This window comes from Bubalus kerabau, chromosome 6 (genome assembly GCF_029407905.1).
Source record: "Bubalus kerabau isolate K-KA32 ecotype Philippines breed swamp buffalo chromosome 6, PCC_UOA_SB_1v2, whole genome shotgun sequence".
In the NCBI taxonomy this organism is placed as follows: domain Eukaryota; kingdom Metazoa; phylum Chordata; class Mammalia; order Artiodactyla; family Bovidae; genus Bubalus; species Bubalus kerabau.
Window position 1 is genome coordinate 18,379,017 of NC_073629.1, and position 24,165 is coordinate 18,403,181.

General features: G+C 39.9%; 2 long non-coding RNA genes across 2 annotated transcripts; both read right to left on the minus strand.

Annotated features, from left to right (window-relative positions):
• Positions 1 to 3,219: 3,219 nt before the first annotated feature.
• LOC129656034 (uncharacterized) lies at positions 3,220 to 4,791 on the minus strand. Its single transcript, XR_008716158.1, has 2 exons — positions 4,556 to 4,791; positions 3,220 to 3,823 (listed from the first exon to the last, which is right to left on the minus strand). It is a non-coding gene; the product is annotated as an uncharacterized LOC129656034 (long non-coding RNA).
• A 15,023-nt stretch (positions 4,792 to 19,814) lies between these two features.
• LOC129656035 (uncharacterized) lies at positions 19,815 to 21,592 on the minus strand. Its single transcript, XR_008716159.1, has 2 exons — positions 21,365 to 21,592; positions 19,815 to 20,448 (listed from the first exon to the last, which is right to left on the minus strand). It is a non-coding gene; the product is annotated as an uncharacterized LOC129656035 (long non-coding RNA).
• Between the last annotated feature and the right edge of the window lie 2,573 nt (positions 21,593 to 24,165).

Sequence of the window (24,165 nt, forward strand, 5' to 3'; positions counted from 1 at the left end):
CACAAATGTTTGCCAATTATTAACACATGCCAGGCAGTCTCTTATGTGCTACGGACATGAGGATGGTGACAAAAGTCCTTTTTCCATCTAAACTCTTAAAGGGATTTTGCACAAACACACACTCACACATGTGCACATACAAGGCAAATAATAGTGATGCAGGGGGTATGTTAGAGACAACTGTGTAGAAAAGCTCTTCGAATTGACTTTTAGAGCAAAGACTTGAGTGAAGAGAAGAGTGAGCCTTGAGTATCTGGGGCACACTGTACCAGTGAGACGAGATGGCGAGTGCTGAGGCAGGGCAGAGTAACTGCAGGGAGATCAGTCATCAGAGAGACAATGTCTCCAAATGGGGTTGAAGACATTGGATCTGAAAGACGTATCAGAGATTTTGATAGTTTATTCACAGCTTTCCAGCCATTCTATACTGTTCAGAGTCTCAACTTTCTATGTAATTCTCTACTATTAGATCGATTTTCTTTTAACTGAAAGTACCTATGATCTTTTGAAGACATTTTTTTGAAAATGGTTAAAAGGGCTGAGGAACAAATCAATTCTTTTGCAAAACAAAAATTTATTTTATGAGAGTGACTATATGAAAAGTAGATCTATGATTAACAATGTTCCCATATTATAGGGAAGTTGGCTCCATTAATTTCCATCACCGTATAGGCAACAAAATACGTAGAGATATTTACTGTTGCTGTGCTTCCAACACTAAGAAGACGTGATTTTATTTTTAGGAGGGCTGACTTTGTACTCTTAGATAGGATTCTGGCCTAATATTATTGACACGATTCCCTCCACAATTTTGTCTTGAAGAAAAACAAGAAAAAGGAAAATAAAAAATAAAATTTTGTTTGATTTTAGGAGAACATGATCAACACATTCAGAAAGTTCATAAAGCTTTGCTGTATGAAGTGGTTAATTAGAGATTGATCTCTTTATTGTCAAGAAACATGAAGATAAGAAAAAGAACAATACCAACCCTTCAAAAGACCTGAGTTTCCTAATTAATTTGCATCTCATACCTTCTCCACTAGAAGTGACCACAATTATGTTTCTGAGATCACAGATCCTATAGCCAGCCTTCCTGAGTTCGCTCCATGGTTCTGCTGCTTAACAACTGTATGATATTGGGTAATTTGCTTAAGATCTCTGCGTCTCATTTTAAGGTCTCATTTTCTTCACATTAAAGTGGGAATAATAATAGTACTCATTTTATAGGTTAAATCAAGCCAGAAAATTAATTCTAGGAAAGGACCTGAGTGTGGTCTCTTGAAGATAGAATGGTTGGAGGAATGAAATACATTAGATGTCTAATAAGTTTTAGAGGAAATTGATGATTTAATAACACGGAATTGAAATTATATAGAAGTATTCTTTGATAAGACTCAAAATTTAGAGAACGCTGATTGTGAGAGCTTGAATCTTGGTGTCAAAAGATAGAAACAAACAAGATGATTTATTTTGCTGCCTTTTCCTCTGAACACAATAGAGTTACCACTGGGGCTCCTTGGCACACAGATGGAAAGACTACAATTTTTCTCTCTTTTCTATGTTGCTACAGTCAAATGCAAGTGGATGCAAACATCAGAACCATGTAAAGTCACATCTCTTCCTCTTTGGGAATTATAACCGGTGAGTGTTCTACTTCAACAAGTTTTTTAATATCTGGGCTACATTTTTTATTTCCATTTTGTTCATTTCTGGTTTACAAACCAGACAACTATTTCCTGAGCATATGTGTATCAAAATACCCTGATCAATACAATAAATAACCAACATATGCTCAACCTCCCAAGTCATTTTTCAAATATTTTGCCATTGAATAACATGTATAATCATATTTATGGTCTGCAATATCAGTTTCTTTGTGAACCACCAATCTTGGCAGATTTCTAAGCCAAGGCTACATTTTTAAGATTTGTTACAGTAGCATTCCACCTCAGAAAACTAATTTTTGTGTTAGGTCAAATAACACTAGCTACAGTAGAGACAGATCCCAAATATCAGTGTTTATTTTTTATTCATGTCATAGTAAAATGAGGGTTGAGCAGTAATCTGGGCATCTTTTTCCATCTACAGTTCTATCTTTTCAGAGTCCTTTACTTCTAGGTTTGTGAATGAAGACTGTAGAAAGAGAAAGATTGAATCTATCTTGTGTATAGGTATAGCATGATTTGATTCGAAGACTTGGTTACATTTAAGAATGATGTTATTTTTAGTGTGTGTGTGTGTGCTTCTGTGTATTTGATCTGAATTAACTATTTGACTTGTGGACACTTAAGACCAAAAGAAGAAATAACAAAGATTGCCTTTTTGCACAGCTCACTTTCACACGTAAGCACTTAGACACTAAGCTGCCTAGCAATAGTAACTTTGTAAATCTCAATGAGCACTGTGAACCTCAAATTTCTTCAAAGGTGGGATCAAGATAATCAGGAAAGCAATTTCAGATGTGAAAAAATATATAAGGTGGTACACATGGGGGGGAGGCAGCACCTTACCTGGTAAGTACTCTTTATATTTACCTTTCTTTGGTACTACCCATCTTTTAAGAACTACTATAATCTTATGCACACTATTTCATTAATTTCCAAAAGCCCTCTATCAGCAATAACATCTAAAAATATGGCTAAATTAGAAAAGAAAAAAAAACATGAAAGTACAGCACAGTGTAAAAAATTTGCTAGAAACACAAATTATTTCTGGGCTACTATCCTTCTGGAGCTAATATGGTGGTGAGGGTTAACAGTGGTGGTGGTTATGGTGGTGATGATGGAGACAGTGATGACCTGGAGAGGGAAACCTGGCATGCTGCAGTCCATGGGGTCCTAAAGAGTCGGACATGAATGAGTGACTGACTTGAACTGAGCTGAACTGTCTTCCAAGTGCTATTATGAGTCTGGCATGTGCCAACTAAATTATACACATTCACTGAAGATTGATTCCTCAGAAGTTTGAAATGAAAATACAATTTTCCCTACATTTTACTAAAGGGACTGAAAACTAGGAAAGGTAAATATTTTGTTCCTCAACCATCAAGTGATAATTAAGGAAATAACATGGAATTGAAATTACATAGAAGTATTCTTTGATATGACTCAAAATTTAGACAATGCTGATTGTGAGAGCTTGAACCTTGGCATCAAAGGATAGAAACAAAATCTGATGATGGTATAGTATTACTAAAAACAGTTTTTAAAGAAAGGAAACTTTTTGACATCACCCAAAGGAACTGTAGTTTATTCATGAAGAGGAAGATAAGCAACAGTTGACCAGCTGGTAGAAACCCCTGCCCAGGTGACAGACAGACCCAAGGGAGGGAGAGAATCCTCCCATGGTGCCCAGGAGAAAAGCTGCTGCTCTTCCATCTGAAGCTCTGGGATGTTTTCTCAGCTGTCTTCCCAGAGGAGAGCAGAACAGCAGCCTCAGGAAGGAAACCTCTGGCAGTCAGGAATCACCACAGGCATACTGCCGGCTGAAGGGTGGAGAAGCTTCTTCTGTATCCATGATAGGCTTTAAAGAGAAGATGAAGGTGGAGCTGTGGAGCTAGGTGAGTCAGTTGTCCTCATCCTTTCCTGATCCGGATAAAAGCTGATGCTGTTACTTGCACTTGGGTGGGCACTTCTCTTGGCATTGTTGGGGAGGTGGCACAGGAGGGCATTTCTGCTGGCACTTTGGAGGTGGGCAAGGCTCAGGGCACTTTGGAGGTGGGCAGGGCTCAGGGCACTTGGGTGGGCACACTACTGGAGGTGCCTGGCAGGGCTGCTTGCACTGCTGCTGCTGCTGCTGAGACATCTTTCTGGAGTCTTAGAATCTGAAAGAAATTACATGACAGTGTTCACAAGAAGGGACTGCTACAGGGAGAGAAGTCTGAGCTCATGTAATAATATCAGATAGACTCTCTCCAGTCTCTAAGAATGTGGTTTGATCCTTTTAATCCCTTTCAATGACCTTCTGGCCTCTCTCTCCCTCTTCAACAAATTGTATTATTGGCTCAGAGAAAATCTTTTCTTTTAACATACAACTTAAAAAAATTTTTTTTTTTCAGAAAACAAATCAATGTTGTTCTATTCTTTTTTTTTTTTTGAAAACAGAATCTTCAATAAGGCCATCATAAGTTCCAAAATCCTGGGTAAGCTCACAAGCAATTCTCATCATCATTATCTCTCATGAGGTCCCAGAAGTATGACCTGTGTACAGAGCAAATGGCCACCAGGAAGGATACAAGGACCCCGCACCTTCAAAGATAAATGCCTCTTAAATAACAGCAGAAGGACAGAAGAAAGAAACAGAAAGAGGAAAAGTGCTCCGTTCTTTACCTCTTCTTGTCACAGATTTTGTTTTAATCTCTTCCTTAAAGGAATTCAAACTCTGTACCAGAAACTTAATAAATGCTGTATATCACTGTGTTCAAATTCCAAGCTCCCATCCACTAAGGAGCACTAAGTCATGACAATAACTTTGGACACACCAAATTTGCTATAGCCAGAATTAATTCATAAGTAGAGAGCCCAAGAATAAAGCTGAACTGAAGACTCAGACTCACCAGGTTCTCCAAAGTCTATCCGGACTTGAGTAGCAGGAGGATGGCAGTGATGCAGCAGAGGGCCTTTTTATAGGGACTTGCTGCCCCACCCAGGAGGAAGCAGAGCTGCCAAAACAGGCCCGGTTCAGTCATTTCCCAACCGAAATGCAAATCCATCCATAAGTGGCTTGACAGGGACTCCAGAAAGAGGAAATGTCCTGCTCCAGGATCTCCTCACTGGATTATCTCCCCATGACTCACACAATCCCTGCCTTAAGCTCTCAGTTTCAGGGATTTATGGCAGTGGGAGGATTTGGGAGGGTTCTTTAACTTGGAGTCAAAGCCTCCCTTTCTTGATTGGAGAAGACTCCTCTTTGATACCTTTCACCTTCTATGAATTATCAAAGTGCCTGCCTTGTTCCACTTGAACTGGTTGCCATTTTGTTGTACATCCTGGGTTGAAAAGAGCCTGGCTATCTAGTGACACCTTTCTCTTTACCTCAGGTCCTTCTTATAATGCTTTCCCCTTTGATCCATGACCTCCTAATCTGTCTCCTTTCTTCTTCTCAAATGGACCGAGGGCAGGTTTCAGATCATCTCTCCAGCCTTCCCATCATAATACTTAGCTATGTTCAGTAAAGTGGTGACCTCTAGGAGCCTCCTTTCACTGCTTTTCTCCCTCAGATAAAAGATGTCAAGCTGATTCTTGCAGCCTTTAGAAACCTGTTTCATCTTGGGTCACAGGGAATTCACTAAGAGTTAGCATCATCTACTGTAATTCAGGTGTTGCGCAGCTCAGACTCTAGACCAACAACAGAAAGCAAGATTTTTGCACATAACTACCCACATGACCCACCACCTACTCCTACATGATATCTCCCAACTGTCCTCTTTGTACTACTTCACTCTATGACGTAAGCTCAGAGCATTGTTCAAATTTTCTGATGTCCTTCTCCTTTGAAATATCGAAAGCCCAATCTGGTAAGTAATGCCATAAAGCAACTATTTTTTAATGAAAGTTGAAATCACTATGAGCCATTCAGTCATTGAAGTTAATTGCCATTCATATACAACTTCTCAATCATTAAGAAGAATTTCACTGTAATATAAACCAATTTTTTAGGTTTACCCTACTGGTTACATGGAATATATGTTAAATAAACCTCTTTCCTGGTCACTTCCTTCATATAATTTGTCGGTATGCTGGAAGGAAGCATAGTTAATTTATGAGTCATTTAAACTAGCACACGGTGCCCAGATAATTGGTCAAATATTATTCCATGTATTTCTCTAAGGATGTTTTTGAATGAGATGGGCTTCCCTGGTGGCTCAGTGGTCAAGTGTCTGCCTAACAAGCAGGAAATGCCAGTTTGTTCACTGGATCAGGAAAATCCCCTGGATAAGGAAATGGTAACCCACTCAAGTATTCTTGACTGGAGAATCCCAAAGAGAGAGGGCTACATTCCATGGGGTCACAAAGAGTCACACACAACTTAGCCACTTTCGCCTTTCAATATATAAATCAGTGGTCTGGGTAAAGGAGGTTTCCCTCTATAAGGTGGGTAGTCCTTCATCCACTGAAGGCCTGAACAGAGCAAAAGTCTAAGCCTTTCTTGGGTAACAGATAATCCTTTTGCCTGATGGCCTTCCATGGGTTTTCAGTTTCACAGATTTTGAATTTTCCAGCCTTTATAATCTCTCTTTATCTCTCTTTCCTGTTTCTCTCTGTGTCTGTCACTCTCTCATATAAAAAAATATATAACATGTATTATATTATAATTTTAAAATTTCATCTGCCATTTCATGTACATTATTTCCTATGTTCAATCAAATTAAAAATTTAAGACATTTGTGTAAAGTGATTAAAGTAAAAATATAAATATTACATGATACATGTGAAGTGTAAATATGACAAATAGAATGAATTTTTAGAGAATAACTGAAGTTCAAGAGAGAATGCCCTAGCATGTTCCCCAGCCCTGGCATAATATTTCATTATGCCTTTTCAGAGATTTAGCTCTCAATAAGTCGTCTGCAGTTCCTCTGTTCAGCTGGAGCTGAACTGTCCTCTTTTCTGTACTGTCCTCTTGGGCACTGAAGATTTTCATAATAGGCTGTGGCTGGTGAGGAATCATGTCTGGTTTAGGAGAAAAGTTACAACGCTGGCTTTATATTACTGTAGACTGTGGAAACACAGTTAATGGAATCTGGATGTCCCATTTCACGAGACCCCTACAATCCCCTAGAATGCTGTCTCATGCTGAAGATTACTTTACCAGGATTAAGTCATTTTTATTCCAATAGTAAATATCAGGTTTAAATTGCATAAAAACAAAAATGAATGTAAGATATCATTTAAGACTCACACCACCACATACAAGTGATTGAGAGTAGGTTTGGGAAGGGAGAGAGGATCAGAAAACTAAACGTCTGAAATAGTTAAATACATGCTTAGGGTTTATCTGATGAGTTTGTTTTCTTCTACTCTATCCCAACGTGTTTTAGATCTTTAAAAGAGAGTAGTTTTGAGAGTTTTTAATGTTTATTCTCTGTCTTCTCCTTCAACCCTTCAGACCTTTCATTCTGCCATATTACTCTTCACTTGCTAATGTATCAATATATCTCCTCACTGTCCAGTTTAGTACACTGATGTGTTGGCAATGCATTTAGTAATAGTCTTTGCATATCTTTCTTATTTCTTCCTGCAATCAGTGCGAATAATGACCTACTAACTTGTCTTGCCAAATAATAAGCGAACTTTTCAAGAATGTAGTTTTATAAATTGGAAGGGAAGAAAAAGAGAAGAAAGTAGAGGAAGAGAAAGAAGAAATATTTGAAAAGTATTACTTTGAAAGCTTGAAACAAGTCACCAGGTATGCATGTTCCAGAAGTCAGGACACAACATTTTCCTTTAGCTCAGCAGCATCTCCACTGACTACTGTATATTTTTTAAATATTATAATAAAGAGGAGAAGTCAAGTTGGTAGAATAGGAGGTTGTGAAATTTGTCCTTCCACACACACACATACACACACACACACACACACATATATATATATATAAAGTATACATCTAGAAATGGAATAATTCTCAACAGAATACTTGGTGAACAATAGAGGAGGTCTTTGGACACCTAAAAGTACAAGAAAAATCCACTCATAATCAGGCAAAATGAAAAACGTAAAACAGAAAAGAGGAATCAAACAGGGACCAGCAACACTGACAGGAAGCTGAAGATGGAGGGAGGTCTCCAAAACTCAGAAAAAGCCCATCACAGTGGGGAAATCAGCTGGGACAGAAATGGGCCTTCAGGAGATCAAAGCAGAGGATGATCTGTGAAAGGCAAAACCAAGAATTTCATGCATGGTCTGTGCCACAGCCCTGCTCATCCTAGCCTGAATCATGTGTCTCCTGTTGCAGATGGGCCTGGGTGCTGGAACATGGGGTTTGGAGTGAAGAATCAGGGAGGGAACAGTTGTTGTTGTGAAAAGACAGCCTGAAGGGACAGGAGTAAGGAGTTCTACAGCTGGGAAAGTTTGCAGATAAAGCCTGGGACACCATAGAAGCTAGGTGTCATTGTTGAGTGGCATGCAAGGGGCAGGGCTGCCATCATAACCCCTTTCCCACCTGCCAACTTCTTTGGCCTTCAGAGGCACTGGGAGGGGCTCCCATTGAATCATCTTGCCCATCCCTCCAGCCAAGGCCTCTTCTACACAAGTAGACTCAGTGGTCCTGAGGGTTGCCATTCTTAAAACGACGTTTTGAATTAGCTTTGAGAGCCTTTGCGCTGCCGGGGGCTGAATGCTAAAGTGTGGGGTTAAGAGAGTGGATCCTGGGAGAGGATCACTGTTGGCTTCACAGATACAACAGAGGACAGGAGTGAGAGGCTCTGAGGCTAGGAATGCCAACTGGAGGAAGTGTGTTCTGCCTAGGAAACCAGGCACCATTGTTAAGTCGCATGCAAAGGGTAGGGCCACTACAGTCCACACACCACATACCAGCCCCTGCCCCTCTGGGAACTGGGAGGGTGTCCCTCCAGGGCAAGTGTGCCCCCATTTGTTGCAACTGCCTGCTGGTCTACATCACCACAGGCAATTTGTGCACACTCCAATTGTGGCTGCTGGTCTGAGTAAGTGTGTGTCACTCAGACACTATTTTCTCTCTCTCTCATCTGGATGCAGAACAGATGTCTGAGGGTGACGCACACACACACACACACACACACACACACACAAGTGGGGCCCAAACCAAAGCTGAACCCCTGGGGCGCTGCAACTAAGGAAGAGGGGCAGAAATGTCTCCCTGCATCTGTACAGGCTGTGGGTTAATTCTCTGTGATTGTACATCCTGTGTCTGTGGAATATCTGAATAGATAATGAGTGTTACCTCTGAGACTAGTCCAGCTTTAGCAGCAGTGAACTTTGGGGGCATGGACACATTGGAGTTTGGGCAGTTGGGTCTGAGCTGGTTCTGCAGTGCCCACAGCAGATCCAGAGACTTATCTAGAAGTTTTGGAAGGACTCTTGGGGAGGCAGGGGTTGGCTCTGGCTCCCTGTAGGAGGAAGGACACTGACAGAGGAAGCTCCAGGAAAATATTTTTATTGCTATTGTTCTGCTTTGCTTTGTTTCATTTTGTTCAGTTGTTGTTTTTATCATCTTTTATTTTTGATTGTTTTTATGTGTTTGCTGTATGTTTTCTTTCCATTTATTTTTTTTAGATTGCTTTCTATTGTTTGATTTACTTTTCACTTTTTGTTAGCTTAGTCTTTATTTATTAGCCTCATTTTTGAGTTCATTGTTTGTTATCTTCTTAGTTTTGTTTCTTTTTTGTCTATTTTCTCTGCTTCTTTGTTTCTGTAAGTTTGGTTTTGCTGCTATCATTTGTGTTGTGTTTAGTGTGTCTGTTTTCTTTGTGTGTGTGTGTCAGTATTTTGTTGTTGTTGCTGTCTTTTTATATTTTTACTGTTTGTCTTGGGTTTTGTTTTTTTTTTTCTTTCCTTTTATTTATTTTTCTTCTTTTCTCTGGCCACAGTTGTGGCTTGTGGACTCTTGGTTCCCCAGTGGGAATCAGACCTCTGTACCTCTGTGGTGGGAGCACTGAGTCCAGGACGCTGTACTGCCAGAGAATCTGGGGTCCATAGAATATTAATTCACATGTGCTATCCTGGAAGTGTGTATTTCAACACCAAGCCCTCACTCCACCCAACTGCCTATAGACTCCAGTGCCTATAGACTCCATGCCAAAAAAGCACAAGACAGAAATACAGCCTCTCCCACCAGTAGATAGGCTGCCTAGTAATTCTATGCTCACAGACATCCCCAAACACCCTACTTATCAGAGGGAAAAGGCTCAGTTCCAATCGCCAGAGCACAGGCACTAAGCCCTCTCACCAGGAAGCTTACACAAGCCCCTGGACCAGTCTCACCTACCAGGGGACTGACAACAGAAGCAAACGGAAAAAACACCCTGCCACCTGTGAAAAGGAGACCATAAAAACAGTAAGATAGACAAAATGAAATGACAGAGAAATATGTTGCAGATGGAGAAGCAAAGTAAAAACCAGAAGACCAAATAAATGAAGAAGAAACAGGCAATTTATCTGATAAAGAATTCAGAGTATTCAGAATTCTGTTTCCAATGTTTCCCCATCTATTTGCCATGAAGTGATGATGCTGAGGCTGAAACTCCAATACTTTGGCCATCTCATGTGAAGAGTTGACTCATTGGAAAAGACTCTGATGCTGGGAGGGATTGGGGGCAGGAGGAGAAGGGGATGACAGATGATGAGATGGCTGGATGGCATCACTGACTCGATGTACATGAGTTTGGGTGAACTCCTGGAGTTGGTGATGGACAGGGAAGCCTGGAGTGCTACGATTCATGGGGTTGCAAAGAGTCAGACACGACTGAGCGACTGAACTGAACTGAATTGAACTGATGGGACCAGATGCCATGATTTTAGTTTTTTTGAATGTTCAGTTTTAAGCCAGCTTTTTCAATCTCCTCTTTCACCTTCTTCTTTTTTTGTTTTTTGAAAGTTGAGAAATGTTTTATTTGGTGGGAATGTTTAGGACTCCCTGGGAGACAGCATCTCAGTAGCCCTGAGGAACTGCTTCCCAGAGGCAGGAGAGGGAGTCAGGCTATATACAAGTTTGCAGCAAAGCAGGCAGGCAGTCTGAACATCAAAGATTATTGTTAAGTAAGGAAAACTAGATATCAAGTTAAGAAATTTAGGGTTCTTGCCTGTATGGGAAGATGCAAGAATCTGGGACTATTAAAGTCATTCCTTTCACCTGCATCTCGCCTATCTAGGACCCTGCATTTTTACAGATATATTCTTCTCTTCATGAATTCCCTTAGGTCACACTAGAGAGCTATAACCACTGATGACTGTGACATCCTTAAGTTCCTCTTGTAGGGAGTTCCTCTTGTTGGCATGGCTCAGAAATTCACATTTGAAGGGCCAGAATTGCAATAGCTATGACATTTCTTGCCCACTGATATAGCAGGAAATACTTCATTTTCCACAACTTTTTAAGGCTTTGAGTGAGCAATTCCATTGTGTATGAGGGTATACTCTCTCATACACTTTTTCTGTACCCTCCTAACAATGGATATTTATATTTTTGCCAGTGTGATAGGCCAAAATTAAGAATTAAGCTGTCGACTAAAAAGGATGTACAACTTGAGAGTTGTGAGTTAAGTTTTTTTTTTTTTTTTGGCAAGGTAAGTTAGATTTTCTTTTTCTTTTTTTTAAATATAAATTTATTTATTTTAATTGGAGGTTAATTACTTTACAATATTGTATTGGTTTTGCCATACATCAACATGAATCTGCCACAGGTATACACGTGTTCCCCATCCTGAACCCCCCTCCCTCCTCCCTCCCCGTAACATCTCTCTGGGTCTTCCCAGTGCACCAGGCCCAAGCATCCAGTATCATGCATTTAACCTGGACTGGCAATCTGTTTCATATATGATATTATACATGTTTCAATGTCATTCTCCCAAATCATCCCACCTTCTCCCTCTCTCACAGAGTGCAAAAGACTGTTCTATACCTCTGTGTCTCTTTTGCTTTCTCACATACAAGGTTATCATTACCATCTTTCTAAATTCCATATATATGTGTTAGTATACTGTATTGGTGGTTTTCTTTCTGGCTTACTTCACTCTGTATAATAGACTCCAGTTTCATCCACCTCATTAGAACTGACTCAAATGTATTCTTTTTAATAGCTGAGTAATACTCCATTGTGTATATGTACCACCGCTTTCTTATCCATTCATCTGCTGATGGACATCTAGGTTGCTTCCATGTCCTGGCTATTATAAACAGTGCTGTGATAATCATTGGGGTACACGTGTCTCTTTCGATTCTCATTTGCTCAGTGTGTATGCCCAGCAGTGGGATTGCTGGATCATAAGGCAGTTCTATTTCCAGTTTTTTAAGGAATCTCCACACTGTACTCCATAGTTGCTGTACCAGTTTGCATTCCCTCCAAGAGTGTAAGAGGGTTCCCTTTTCTCCACATCCTCTCCAGCATTTATTGTTTGTAGACTTTTGGATCGCAACCATTCTGACTGGTGTGAAATGGTACCTCACTGTGGTTTTGATTTGCATTTCATTGATAATGAGTGATGTTGAGCATCTTTTCTTGTGTTTGTTAGCCATCTGTATGTCTTCTTTGGAGCAATGTCTATTTAGTTCTTTGGCCCATTTTTTGATTGGGTCATTTATTTTTCTGGAATTGAGCTGTAGGAGTTGCTTGTATGTTTTTGAGATTAGTTGTTTGTCAGTTGCTTCATTTGCTATTATTTTCTCCCATTCTGAAGGCTGTTTTTTCAGCTTGCTTAGAGTTTCCTTTGTTGTGCAGAAGCTTTTAAGTTTAATTAGGTCCCATTTGTTTAATTTTGCTTTTATTTCCAATATTCTGGGAGGTGGGTCATAGAGGATCCTGCTGTGATGTATGTTGGAGAGTGTTTTGCTTATGTTCTCCTCTAGGAGTTTTATAGTCTGTGGTCTTACATTGAGATCTTTAATCCATTTTGAGTTTATTTTTGTGTATGGTGTTAGAAAGTGTTCTAGTTTCATTCTTTTACAAGTGGTTAACCAGTTTTCCCAGCACCACTTGTTAAAGAGGTTGTCTTTAATCCATTGTATATTCTTTGCCATTGCCTCCTTTGGCAAAGATAAGGTGTCCATAGGTGCGTGCATTTATCTCTGGGCTTTCCATTTTGTTCCATTGATCAATATTTCTGTCTTTGTGACAGTACCATACTGTCTTGATGACCGTGGCTTTGTAGTAGAGCCTGAAGTCAGGTAGGTTGATTCCTCCAGTTCCATTCTTCTTTCTCAAGATTGCTTTGGCTATTCGAGGTTTTTTGTATTTCCATACAAATTGTGAAATTATTTGTTCTAGCTCTGTGAAGAATACCGTTGGTAGCTTCATAAGGATTGCACTGAATCTATAAATTGCTTTGGGTAGTATACTCATTTTCACTATATTGATTCTTCCAATCCATGAACATAATATATTTCTCCATCTATTAGTGTCCTCTTTGATTTCTTTCACCAGTGTTTTATAGTTTTCTATATATAGGTCTTTAGTTTCTTTAGGTAGATATATTCCTAAGTATTTTATTCTTTCCGTTGCAATGGTGAATGGAATTGTTTCCTTAATTTCTCTTTCCATTTTCTCATTATTAGTGTATAGGAATGCCAGGGATTTCTGTGTGTTGATTTTATATCCTGCAACTTTACTATAATCATTGGTTAGTTCTAGTAATTTTCTGGTGGAGTCTTTAGGGTTTTCTATGTAGAGGATCATGTCATCTGCAAACAGTGAGAGTTTTGCTTCTTCTTTTCCCACTTGGATTCCTTTTATTTCTTTTTCTGCTCTGATTGCTGTGGCCAAAACTTCCAAAACTATGTTGAATAGTAAAGGTGAAAGTGGGCACCCTTGTCTTGTTCCTGACTTTAGGGGAAATGCTTTCAATTTTTCACCACTGAGGATAATGTTTGATGTGGGTTTGTCATATATAGCTTTTATTATATTGAGGTATGTTCCTTCTATTCCTGACCTCTGGAGAGTTTTTTTTTTTACCATAAATGGATATTGAATTTTGTGAAAGGCTTTCTCTGCATCTATTGAGATAATCATATGGTTTTTATTTTTCAATTTGTTAATGTGGTATACTACATTGATTGATTTGCAGATATTGAAGAATCCTTGCATCCCTGGGATAAAGCCCACTTGGTCATCATGTATGATTTTTTTAATGTGTTGTTGGATTCTGATTGCTAGAATTTTGTTAAGGATTTTTGCATCTATGTTCATCAGTGATATTGGTCTGTAGTTTTCTTTTTTTGTGACATCTTTGTCAGGTTTTGGTGTTAGGGAGATGGTGGCCTCATAGAATGAGTTTGGAAGTTTACCTTCCTCTGAAATTTTCTGGAAGAGTTTGAGCAGGATAGGTGTTAGCTCTTTTCTAAATTTTTGGTAGAATTCAGCTGTGAAGCCATCTGGACCTGGGCTTTTGTTTGCTGGAAGATTCCTGATTACAGTTTCAATTTCTGTGCTTGTGACGGGTCTGTTAAAATTTTCTATTTCTTCCTGGTCCAGTTTTGGAAAGTTGTACTTTTCTAAGAATTTGTCCATTTCTTCCATGTTGTCCATTTTATTGGCATATAATTGCTGATAGCAGTCTCTTATGATCTTTTGTATTTCTGTATTGTCTGTTGTAATCTCTCCATTTTCATTTCTAATTTTATTGGTTTGATTTTTCTCCCTTTGTTTCTTGATGAGTCTGGCTAATGGTTTGTCAATTTTATTTATCCTTTCAAAGAACCAGCTTTTGGCTTTGTTGATTTTTGCTATGGTCTCTTTTGTTTCTTTTGCATTTATTTCTGCCCTAATTTTTAAGATATCTTTCCTTCTACTAACCCTGGGGTTCTTCACTTCTTCCTTTTCTAGTTGCTTTAGGTGTTGAGTTAGGTTATTTATTTGACTTTTTTCTTGTTTCTTGAGGTATGCCTGTATTGCTATGAACTTTCCCCTTAGGACTGCTTTTACAGTGTCCCACAGGTTTTGGGTTGTTGTTTTCATTTTCATTTGTTTCTATGAAAATTTTTATTTCTTTTTTGATTTCTTCTCTGATTTGTGGTTATTCAGCCGCGTGTTGTTCAGCCTCCCTGCGTTGGAATTTTTAATAGTTTTTCTCCTGTAATTGAGATCTAATCTTACTGCATTGTGCTCAGGAAAGATGCTTGGAATGATTTAATTTTTTTTGAATTTACCAAGGCTAGATTTATGGCCCAGGATGTGATCTATCCTGGAGAAGGTTCTGTGTGCACTTGAGAAAAAGATTTAATTCATTGTTTTGGGGTGAAATGTCCTATAGATATCAATTAGGTCTAAATGGTCTGTTGTTTCATTTAAAGTTTGTGTTTCCTTGTTAATTTTCTGTTTAGTTGATCTATCCATAGGTGTAAGTAGGGTATTAAAGTCTTCCAATATTATTGTGTTATTGTTAATTCCCCCCTTCATACTTTTTAGCATTTGTCTTCCATATTGCGGTGTTCCTATGTTGGGTGCATATGTATTTATAATTGTTATATCTTCTTTTTGGATTGATCCTTTGATCATTATGTAGTGTCCTTCTTTGTCTCTTTTCACAGCCTTTGTTTTAAAGTCTATTTTATCTGATATGAGTATCGTTACTCCTGCTTTCTTTTGGTCTCTATTTGCATGGAAAATCTTTTTCCAGCCCTTCACTTTCAGTCTGTATGTGTCCCCTGTTTTGAGGTGGGTCTCTTGTAGACAACATATATAGGCATCTTGTTTTTGTATCCATTCAGCCAGTCTTGTCTTTTGGTTGGGGCATTCTACCCATTTACATTTAAGGTAATTATTGATAGGTATGATCCCGTTGCCATTTACTTTATTGTTTTGGTTTTGAGTTTATACACCCTTTTGTGTTTCCTGTCTAGAGAATATCCTTTAGTATTTGTTGGAGAGCTGGTTTGGTGGTGCTAAATTCTCTCAGCTTTTGCTTGTCTGTAAAGCTTTTGATTTCTCCTTCATATTTGAATGAGATCCTTGCTGGGTACAGTAATCTGGGCTGTCGGTTATTTTCTTTCATCAGTTTAAGTATGTCTTGCCATTCCGTCCTGGCTTGAAGAGTTTCTATTGAAAGATCAGCTGTTATCCTTATAGGAATTCCCTTGTGTGATATTTGTTGTTTTTCCCTTGCTGCTTTTAATATTTGTTCTTTGTGTTTGATCTTTGTTAATTTGATTAATATGTGTCTTGGGGTGTTTTGCCTTGGGTTTATCCTGTTTGGGACTCTCTGGGTTTCTTGGACTTGAGTGATTATTTCCTTCCCCATTTTAGGGAAGTTTTCAACTATTATCTCCTCAAGTATTTTCTCATGGTCTTTCTTTTTCTCTTCTTCTTCTGGGACCCCTATGATTCGAATGTTGTAGTGTTTAATATTGTCCTGGAGATCTCTGAGATTGTCCTCATTTCTTTTAATTCGTTTTTCTTTTTTCCTCTCTGATTCATTTATTTCTACCATTCTATCTTCTAATTCACTAATCCTATCTTCTGCCTCTGTTATTCTACTATTTGTTGCCTCCAGAGTTTTCTTTTTTATCTCATTTATTGCATTATTCATTATATATTGTCTCTTTTTAATTTCTTCTAGGTCCTTGTTAAACCTTTCTTGCATCTTCTCAATCCTTGTCTCCAGGCTATTAATCTGTGATTCCATTTTGATTTGAAGATTTTGGATCAATTTCACTATCATTATTTGGAATTCTTTATCAGGTAGATTCCCTATCTCTTCCTCTTTTGTTTGGTTTGGTGGGCATTTATCCTGTTCCTTTACCTGCTGGGTATTCCTCTATCTCTTCATCTTGTTTAAATTGCTGAGTTTGGGGTGTCCTTTCTGTATTCTGGCAGTTTGTGGAGTTCTGTTTATTGTGGAGCTTCCTCACTGTGTGTGGGTTTGTACAGGTGGCTTGTCAAGGTTTCTTGGTTAGGGAAGCTTGTGTCGATGTTCTGGTGGGTGGAGCTGGATTTCTTCTCTCTGGAGTGCAATGAAGTGTCCAGTAATGAGTTATGAGATGTCTATAGTTTTGTGGTAACTTTTGGCAAGCTGTATATTGGAGCTCAGGGCTGTGTTCCTGTGTTGCTGGAGAATTTGCATGGTATGTCTTGCTCTGGAACTTGTTGGCCCTTGTGTGGTACTTGGTTTCAGTGTAGGTATGGAGGCATTTGATGAACTCCTGTCATTTAATGTTCCCTGGAGTCAGGAGTTCCCTGGAGTCAAGGTTTGGACTTAAGCCCCCTGCTTCAGGTTTTCAGTCTTATTTTTACAGTAGTCTCAAAACTTCTCCTTCTATACAGCACCATTGATAAAACATCTAGGTTAAAGATGAAAAGTTTCTCCACAGTGAGTGACACCCAGAGAGGTTCACAGAGTTACATGGACAACAGGAGAGGGAGGAGGGAGTTAGAGGTGACCCGAATGAGATGAGGTGGAATCAAAAGAGGAGAGAGCAGGCTAGCCAGTAATCACTTCCTTATGTGCACCACTCAGAGATGTTCACGCAGTTATACAGAGAAGAGGTGAGGGAGGAAGGAGACAGAGGTGGTCAGGAGGATAAAAGTGGGGAATGAAAAGGAGAGAGATAGATCCAGGCAGTAATCAGTTCTCTAAGTGTTCTCCACCATCTGGAACACACAGAAATTCACAGAGCTGGGTAGAGCAGAGAGGGGTTAGGGAGGAGACACAGGCGACCTGGTGGAGAAAAAGAAGGAGAGTCCAAAGAGGGAGACAGCAGTCAAGCCAGTAATCTCGCTCCCAAGTAAAAATGGGTACTGAAGATTGGGTTCTTAAAGGTACAAAATTAATAACAAATACCAAAAAGCAAAAATTAAAAATCTAGAGTAGAGTTTGGAATTTCAAAAATACAATGTTAAAGAAAAGAAGAAGAAAAAGAAAGAGAGGGGAAAAAAGTCACAAAAATTATAAAGAAAATATAGGTACAAAGTTGATAACAAATACCAAAAAGCAAAAATTAAAAATCTAGTGTATAGTTTGGAATTTCAAAAATACAATGTTAAAGAAAAGAAGGGGGAAAAAAAAAGAAAGAGAAAGAAAAAAACAAGTCACAAAAATTGTTTAAAAAATATATATCAAGATGGCTTTTTAAAAAATTGGGTCTTTTTTTTTTTTTTTTTTTTTTGCAAAGTAATAGTAGGTTATAAAAGTGAAAATTAAAGGAGTAATAGAGGACTTAAATTTTTTAAAAAAATTTGAAAAAAGAAGAAAGAAAGAATGATCGTAAAGATAGTAAAAATATATCAAGGACTTTCTCTGCTGTTGTTGTGGGTATTGTGGGGTCGGTTCATTTTCGGATAGTTCCTTGGTCCTGCTTATATTTCTCAAGATCTATAGGCCCCTTCCTATGTAGTTGGTACTAACAACAGGGTTTTAATCTATTGCACCTGTCACTTCCAAGGCGGTTCCCTCTGTTATAGCTTCTTTTGTTTGCTGGTCTCTTCAGTGTCTGGTTTCCACCCTGAGACAAAGGGGGCGGTGGTGGACACTTTCTTTTAGGTTCACTTGTTCAGTCGCACTGTGGGGAGGGAGGGACGCTGCAAACAAATAACACAGGCATGTGCTCTCAGTGCCTGAGCCACACTGGGTCTTCCCCACTCACGGCGCGTGTACCCTCCCTGCCCGCACTGCTCAGGCTCTAGGTTACTCCGCCGGGAACCATCCGAGGCCGGCCCTGGGCTGCATGCACCTCCCAGGTCTAAGCCACTCAGGTTCAGGCACTCGGGTAGTCCTCAGAGGCGCAGACTCGGTTGGGCCTGCGTTTTGTGCCCTTCCCAGGTCTGAGCAGCTCAGGTGATGAGGTGTTTGGCAAGCGTGGTCGCTGCGACTTATCACCTCCCCAGTCCCTGCCACTCGGTTTTCTGGGTGTACAACCGGCGCACCTTCTCAGGCAGATGTTGACCGTCCAGAACCCCAAGAAGTCTTAGTTAGCAAAGAAGCCTGCTTACAGTTTTATAGATAATGTCTCTCTGAGGCTGCAATTGCCCCCTTCTGGCTCTGGCTGCCTGTCACCAGAGGGGGATGGTCTGCAGCCGGCTATCTCTGTTCGTCCTTTGTTCTGTGCACGGGCCTGGAGGTGTCTTAGGTTAGGGCTGGCTTTTCGCGTGGTAGTTATCTCACAGTCTGGTTTGCTAGCCCAAGTTAGTTCACTCATATAGCACTCGGGGCATTCAGGCCAGATCCTTACTCGAAGCGATGCAGCCCGCGCCTCCCTGCCCAGCTCCTGCTTGCTAGTGGTGGGTGTAGGCGTCTGCGCTGCTTCTCCACTGGGGGAATTACTGCTGGGCTCGTAATCTGTGGATTTTAATTGTTTATTTATTTTTCCTCCCTGTTATGTTGCCCTCTGTGCTTCCAAGGCTCGGCACAGACTCGGCAGTGAGAGTGTTTCCTGGTGTTTGGAAACTTCTCTTTTTTTAAGACTCCCTTCCCAGGACGGAGCTCCATCCCTCCCTCTTTTGTCTCTTTTTTTGTCTTTTATATTTTTTGCTACTCCTTTCGAAGACAATGGGCTGCTTCTCCAGGTACCTGATGTCCTCTGCCAGCTTTCAGAAGTTGTTTTATGGAATTTACTCGGCATTTAAATGTTCTTTTGATGAATTTGTGGTGGAGAGAGTGGTCTCCCCATCCTATTCCTCCACCATCTTAGCTCCTCTGCCAGAAATAATCTTTTTTAAAAAGAGCTTTCTTTCTGTTTTAAACAGTGTATTTATTTATTAATTTATATTGGCAATGCTGGGTCTTCATTGCTACATGGGCTTTTCTCTAATTGCCATGAGGCAGGGCTTCTATCTGGTTGTGGTGTGCGGACTTCACGCTGAACTGACTTCTCTTGTTGTGGAGTACAGGCTCTAGGGCACTTGGACTTCAGTAGTTGCAGCATGTGGGCTCCATAGTTGCGGTTTCTGGGCTCTAGAACACAGGCTCAATAGTTGTGTCACATGGGCTTAATTGCTCCACGGAACGTGGGATCTTCCTGGATCAGGGATTGAACCCATGTCTCCTGCATTGGCAGGCTGATTCTTTACCACTGACCCATCAGGGAAGATCAGAAAGGATCTCTGATATTACTCAAAATTCAGACAACATCGATTGTGGGAGCTGTAACTTTAGGATCAAAGAAGGATAACAATAAACCCAAACACAATATGCTATGGCTGTAAGTGCTTTTAATAGGAAAAAAATTTTTTTTTACCATCACAAAAGAAAATTGTAGCTTATTCAGAAAGTGGAGAACAAGTAACAGTTGTTTAGTTGGTAGAAACCCCTGCCCAGGTGACAGACAGACACAAAAGACAGGGAAAGAATCTTCTGATGGTGTCCAGGAGGAGAGCTGTTGCTCTTCCCTCTGAAGCACTGTTTTCTCAGCTGTCTTCCCAGAGGCAAGTGGTGTAGCAGCCTCAGGAAGGAAACCTCTGGCAGTCAGGAATCACCACAGGCATACTGCTGGCTGAAGGGTGGAGAAGCCTATTCTGTATCCAGGATAGGCTTTAAAGAGAAGATGAAGGTGGAGCTGTGGAGCTAGGTGAGCCAGTTGTCCTCATCCTTTCCTGATCCGGATAAAAGCTGATGCTGTTACTTGCACTTGGGTGGGCACTTCTCCTGGCATTGTTGGGGAGGTGGCACAGGAGGGCATTTCTGCTGGCACTGCTGAGGTGGGCATGGCTCAGGGCACTTTGGAGGTGGGCAGGGCTCAGGGCACTTGGGTGGGCACACTACTGGAGGTGCCTGGCAGGGCTGCTTGCACTGCTGCTGCTGCTGAGACATCTTTCTGGAGTCTTAGAATCTGAAAGAAATTACATGACAGTGTTCACAAGAAGGGACTGCTACAGGGAGAGAAGTCTGAGCTCATGTAATAATATCAGATAGACTCTCTCCAGTCTCTAAGAATGTGGTTTGATCCCTTTAATCCCTTTCAATGACCTTCTGGCCTCTCTCTCCCTCTTCAACAAATTGTATTATTGGCTCAGAGAAAATCTTTTCTTTTAACATACAACATTAAGAAAAAAAATTTTTTTTCAGAAAACCAATCAATGTTGTTCTTTTTTTTTAAATTTATTTTATTTTTAAGCTTTACATAATTGTATTAGTTTTGCCAAATATCAAAATGAATCCGCCACAGGTATACATGTGTTCCCCATCCTTAACCCTCCTCCCTCCTCCCTCCCCATTCCATCCTTCTGGGTCGTCCCAGTGCACCAGCCCCAAGCATCCAGTATGTTCTATTCTTTTTTATTTTTTTCTGAAAACAGCATCTTCAATAAGGCCATCAAGTTCCAAAATCCTGGGTAAACTCACAAGCAATTCTCATCATCATTATCTCTCATGAGGTCCCAGAAGTATGACCTGTGTACAGAGCAAATGGCCACCAGGAAGGATACAAGGACCCCGCACCTTCAAAGATAAATGCCTCTTAAATAACAGCAGAAGGACAGAAGAAAGAAACAGAAAGAGGAAAAGTGCTCCGTTCTTTACCTCTTCTTGTCACAGATTTTGTTTTAATCTCTTCCTTAAAGGAATTCAAACTCTGTACCAGAAACTTAATAAATGCTGTATATCACTGTGTTCAAATTCCAAGCTCCCATCCACTAAGGAGCACTAAGTCATGACAATAACTTTGGACACACCAAATTTGCTATAGCCAGAATTAATTCATAAGTAGAGAGCCCAAGAATAAAGCTGAACTGAAGACTCAGACTCACCAGGTTCTCCAAAGTCTATCCGGACTTGAGTAGCAGGAGGATGGCAGTGATGCAGCAGAGGGCCTTTTTATAGGGACTTGCTGCCCCACCCAGGAGGAAGCAGAGCTGCCAAAACAGGCCCGGTTCAGTCATTTCCCAACCGAAATGCAAATCCATCCATAAGTGGCTTGACAGGGACTCCAGAAAGAGGAAATGTCCTGCTCCAGGATCTCCTCACTGGATTATCTCCCCATGACTCACACAATCCCTGCCTTAAGCTCTCAGTTTCAGGGATTTATGGCAGTGGGAGGATTTGGGAGGGTTCTTTAACTTGGAGTCAAAGCCTCCCTTTCTTGATTGGAGAAGACTCCTCTTTGATACCTTTCACCTTCTATGAATTATCAAAGTGCCTGCCTTGTTCCACTTGAACTGGTTGCCATTTTGTTGTACATCCTGGGTTGAAAAGAGCCTGGCTATCTAGTGACACCTTTCTCTTTACCTCAGGTCCTTCTTATAATGCTTTCCCCTTTGATCCATGACCTCCTAATCTGTCTCCTTTCTTCTTCTCAAATGGACCGAGGGCAGGTTTCAGATCATCTCTCCAGCCTTCCCATCATAATACTTAGCTATGTTCAGTAAAGTGGTGACCTCTAGGAGCCTCCTTTCACTGCTTTTCTCCCTCAGATAAAAGATGTCAAGCTGATTCTTGCAGCCTTTAGAAACCTGTTTCACCTTGGGTCACAGGGAATTCACTAAGAGTTAGCATCATCTACTGTAATTCAGGTGTTGCACAGCTCAGACTCTAGACCAACAACAGAAAGCAAGATTTTTGCACATAACTACCCAATGTGATGTACCACCTACTCCTACATAATTTCTCCCAACTGTCTTCTTTGTACTATTTCACTCTATGAAATAAGCTTATAGTATTTTTCAAATTTTCTGACGTCCTTTTCCTTTGAAATATCGAAAGCCCAATCTGGTAAATAATGCCATAAAGCAACTTTTTCTTTAAATGAAGGTTGAAATCACTATGAGCCTTTCAGTCATTGAAGTTAATTGCCATTCATATACAACTTGTCAATCATTAAGAAGAATATCACTGTAATTTAAACCAATTTTTTAGATTTACCCTACGGGTTACATGGAATATATGTTAAATAAACCTCTTTCCTGGTCATTTCCTTCATATAATTTGTCGGTATGCTGGAAGGAAGCATAGTTAATTTATGAGTCATTTTGACTAGCACATGGTGCCCAGATAATTGGTCAAATATTATTCCATGTATTTCTCTAAGGATGTTTTGAATGAGATGGGCTTCCCTGGTGGCTCAGTGGTCAAGTGTCTGCCTAACAAGCAGGAGATGCCAGTTTGATCACTGGATCAGAAAAATCCCCTGGATAAGGAAATGGTAACCCACTCAAGTATTCTTGACTGGAGAATCCCAAAGAGAGAGGGCTACATTCCGTGGGGTCACAAAGAGTCACACACAACTTAGTGACAGACTTTCACCTTTCACTATATAAATCAGTGGTCTACCCACTGAGGTAGGAAACCTCCTACCCACTAAGGAGGTTTCCCTCTATAAGGTGGGTAGTCCTTCATCCACTGAAGGCCTGAACAGAGCAAAAGTCTAAGCCTTTCTTGGGTAACAGATAATCCTTTTGCCTGATGGCCTTCCACGGGTTTTCAGTTTCACAGATTTTGAATTTTCCAGCCTTTATAATCTCTCTTTCTTTCCTGTTTCTCTCTGTGTCTGTCACTCTCTCATATAAAAAATATATATAATATGTAGTATATTATAATTTTAAAATTTCATCTGCCATTTCATGTACATTATTTTCTATGTTCAATCAAATTAAAAATTCAAGACGTTTGTGTAAAGCGATTAAAGTAAAAATATAAATATTACATGATACATGTGAAGTGTAAATATGACAAATGGAATGAATTTTTAGAGAATAACTGAAGTTCAAGAGAGAATGCCCTAGCATGTTCCCCAGCCCTGGCATAATATTTCATTATGCCTTTTCAGAGATTTAGCTCTCAATAATTCGTCTACATTTCCTCTCTGAACTGTCCTCTTTTCTGTACTGTCCTCTTGGGCACTGAAGATTTTCATAATAGGCTGTGGCTGGTGAGGAATCATGTCTGGTTTAGGAGAAAAGTTATAACGCTGGCTTTATATTACTGTAGACTGTGGGAACACAGTTAATGGAATCTGGATGTCCCATTTCACCAGACCCCTACAATCCCCTAGAATGCTGTCTCGTGCTGAAGATTACTTTACCAGGAAATAAATCATTTTTATTCCAATAGTAAATATCAGGTTTAAATTGCATAAAAACAAAAATGAATGTAAGATACCATTTAAGACTCACACTGCCACATACAAGTGATTGAGAGTAGGTTTGGGAAGGGAGAGAGGATCAGAAAACTAAACGTCTGTAACAGTTAAATAAATGCTTAGAGTTTATCTGATGAGTTTGTTTTCTTCTACTCTATCCCAACATGTTTTAGATCTTTAAAAAAGTGGAGTTTTAAATGTTTTTAATGTTTATTCTCTGTCTTCTCCTTCAACCCTTCAGACCGCTCATCCTGCCATATTACTCTTCACTTCCTAATGTATCAATATATCTCCTAACTGTCCAATTTAGTACACTGATGTGTTGGCAATGCATTTAGTAATAGTCTTTGCATATCTTTCTTATTCCTTCCTGCAATCACTGTGAATAATGACCTACTAACTTGTATTGGCCAAATAATCAGGAAACTTTTCAAGAATGTGGTTTTATAAATGGGAAGGGAAGAAGAAGAGAAG